Source organism: Buceros rhinoceros, unplaced genomic scaffold (genome assembly GCF_000710305.1).
Source record: "Buceros rhinoceros silvestris isolate BGI_N320 unplaced genomic scaffold, ASM71030v1 scaffold2805, whole genome shotgun sequence".
NCBI lineage: Eukaryota > Metazoa > Chordata > Aves > Bucerotiformes > Bucerotidae > Buceros > Buceros rhinoceros.
The window spans coordinates 2,193-5,765 of NW_010413229.1; the positions used below are offsets into that span (position 1 = coordinate 2,193).

At 49.5% G+C, this 3,573-nt stretch overlaps 1 protein-coding gene across 1 annotated transcript in view; it reads left to right on the forward strand.

Annotated features, from left to right (window-relative positions):
• The window catches only part of LOC104493874 (BCL-6 corepressor-like), a 17,283-nt gene that overhangs the window by 1,876 nt on the left and 11,834 nt on the right, over nt 1-3,573 (forward strand). The gene's annotated exons all lie outside the window — the stretch shown is intronic.

Consider the following 3,573-nt stretch of genomic DNA (forward strand, 5'->3'; position numbering starts at 1 on the left):
CGGCACCGGGTATCGTCTGTGTCTTTCAAGGCTCGGAGTGGTAGGTGGCTGCCCCGCCCCGAGTCGGGGCTCATTTGGCCTGTGGTGAGCTGTGATGGTTTGGTCAGCCGTGGAAACTCTGTAGCTGTGATGGTTTTCTTGCTAGCAACCAGCCTACCACAGTTAGTAGAAAGCTGGATTTCTTCTGTCTCTGGAAAAATTAGAATGGTCAAGAAGTTGCAAATTCCTCTGTTAAAGTCTCGATGAGTCAGGGTAATTGGCTGCTCTGTGACCTGTCGCAGCTGCACACATCTGTTTTCTGCCATCCTCATTAGTGGGACAGCAACCTTTGGTGCCTGCAGTACGATGGCCAGAGGCTGATGCTGAAGCAGGAGCACTGGATGCTCGTGGGCCATGGAGGCTTCTCATAGCTGCTGCAGAGGCAGCGCGCAGCCCTGTGGCCCCGTGCCAGCTTGGTGGCAGGGGATGCAGGCAAGTTTGCATCACCAGGGCCACAGCTTGCAAAGGGGCACCGTGTGCTGGTGCAGGGCTCGGAACTGGAACTGACTGCGCTGTGGGGCAAGACGGAGCCCTCACGGTGGCAGGGATGTTGTATGGGGCAGATCAGCGCCAGCAGCTCTGCCCTGAGAGCGGATGAGCTCGTGCCTGCCCTTGGCAGCCTGCCTGCCTTTGCAGCAGGGATGCCCTGTGGCATCCCACCCCAAACCCAGAGGCAGCACTGGCGCCTTTGGCATGCAGAGGTGCTGTCGAGCTGTGTGTATCACTGCGGGACCCACAGGGAGCCCAAATGCTGCTAGCTCAGGTGCCTCTGCCCCGCTCTCAATTGCACAGTACTGATGTGCCCCAGATAGTTGCGGGAAGGAGGACAGAAGCAATTACAATTTTGTGTATAAAAGCTGACGTGAGAGCAAAATGTCGATGTACAAATGTGGCTTGTGTCTGGTCAGATAAATTGCAGGGCTGTAGCCAACAAGGTTTCTTGAAGACAGTGCGGTAAATGGTCTTCAGCTCTGGAAATCCATATGGTCTGAGCAAAACCCCGCTGAAGCTGATGGGAAGCTTTGCATTTTCTTTGCTGGGCTTCTGCACCAGGCCTGGCTTCGTCAGGATGTTAGCAACCCATCGCAGTGTAGGGACACTGTCAAATCCATTCTGTTTCCCCATTTGAAACAAATGACTTGAGATAATAGTAGTCTTAAAATGGTAATTTACTTTTTGTGAAGGGGGAATTATAGGGAGTGTAAAAAATCACAAAAGGCTTGCGTAATGAATTTGATGGGAGAGGAAACACTGGCTGTCTTTGTGCCGCTTGTTGTTTTTTGTTGTGTGTCTGGACTTGGAAAGTTCGCTGGTGAATTTGGGATTAAATCCTGCCTTGGAAGACAGTGAAATTAGAGGAATGTGCAGTGTGTGATAGGGATGCGAGAAACATGGTGTTTGTCTCCAGGGTAGGGGTGTGGGGGGGTGTTTAGATACTCCTGAAGGCAGGGCTTATCCAGGCTGGGCGACAGGGTTTGCCCTAGGGATGTCTCACATGAGGATCTGGCCCTGGGTTCCTGGTGGCACAGGAACAGGAGCTCCTGAGCATCTTTCTGTCCTTGCACAGCTCCCCTAGTGCTCCCGCACCCTGCCCAGGAATGAGCATCGCTTCTGGGGTTTGACACGGTGCTCTGGGGAGGTGTTACAGCTCAACTTACAACACCTCACCCAAGGACCGTATTTTGAGGATGGCTGGAGGGGAGTAGTGCTTCTTGGTGGCAGCACGTGTGACCAGGGCATGGTGGATGCACAGGGGGATGCTGACATCCTCCTTTAGGAAAAGGGACGGGCGCTGCTGCAGAGCGCGGGTGGGAGAGACTGAAGCGAAGGGCATCTCTCTGTAGGTGAGGATGGAGCATGTATGCACAGTTCCATGCAGCTTTTAGCATCACTGTTTGCAATTTGGCTAACAAACTAGCAGAAGCGACGGTGGCACATGTCTTGGCTGGTGATGTGCTCGCTTGACTCTTCGGATTAACTGCGAGTGATTTTCAGGTTGCCGGTTTAAACGGAACACCTGAACAGACATTAAATTGCCCCGTGGCACTTTCACAGCCTTTTTCTAACGTTAGTGAGGGATGCTTATGAAACCAAAAGTGTGTTTGTGACACCACGTGTTCCTGTATTTGGCAGTTATGGCTAATTTTTTTGTAAATTGAATAAATCATGTTAAAAAAAGTTAATGAGGCATTTAATTAATTAACAATGTAGAGTTTTATGGTCTTTATGGTTACATTTTGTGGTTAATGACATTCTTCTTATAGCCTCTTAACACAGAATTGCCCGACAAAATTACCCTTTTCGTCCAGTAGTAGGTATTCCGCCCTAGGACGAGCCTTTCATTTTTACAAAAATAGATGAAAGGTCTTTTATTTTGAGTCGCAGAATCTATTTTAAATGGTAACTGCATGCTAAAAGTGGAGCCGACTGTGGCAGCTGCTTTTGCTACCTATATCCATCTGCTAATTTGCCTGGCAGGGTGGTCTGGTTTTGAAGGAACATTCATACTTCCGGAGTATAATTTTGCACAGCCCTTTCCTATGGGCTTGAGCGAGTACAGGGCGAAGATCATCTGTTCGGGACTGTTTTTTGGGCTTATTAGTAGGAACATTAAGAGCCCCTGTTAGCGAGAGGTGAGACCGTGGGGATCTCAGGTTAAACTGATGGGTGCATCAGGCGTGGGTGGTGCACCACTCCATCCTGGCAGCAGGTGAGGTGAATGCTCTGGTGCCTGGGACCGGCAGCTCCCCGCTAGAGACTGGTTAGTGAGGGCCTGCTAAAAGAGCAGCTTCATGCTGTATCCTGGATACCAGCTCTTGGGTCAGGTATACCCCGAGCACAGATTATTGCGGGCTTTCCAGTAGATTTTGAAACAAGAAGAATAAATGCATCGCACCCAACGGTTGTTTTATTCTCTTGTTTTGGCAAAGCAAACACTCGCCCCCTCCACATCGTGTCTTGCTTTGCGGGGATGTCGCTCAGCCTTTGAGAGGAACAAATGCAAAATTAATGGCTTGCCACTAATCTGGGAACATGGGGGCTATTTTGTGCATACAGCGTCACTTAGAAATGTGGGTTTTTTTCTGTTTTGCGTCTGACACAAATCGAGGAAGACTCGCACCATCCTAAATTTTTGGTTGACTGATGGAGCAGTCATTGTTTCAAGGCCACACAGCAGCACAGAGCTGAGTCTGGCCTAGGCTCTCGACCGTGGTGTATTTGACTGTAAGATGGATCGTATTAAATTCACATGGCTTCCCACGGTGCTGGGCTCGTTACTGGAACCTGGCGCCTGGCTTTAGTTCTGCATGCAGAAAACCAGGGTGGGTGAAAATGGGATTTCCCTGATCTTAATAGAGCCGGGGTTTTTTTTGTTGTTTGCTGATAGCAAACCGTCCTTTGTGTGTCTTAAATGTGTTTTGTTTCGGGTCATGTGCTTTTTCTTTCTACAATCAAACTGACATCGGCTGTGCTGCTGTTGTGCTTGCAGAATTTTCTGCTAAAAAATGCAGATGTAAGAGTAAAAACATTCCT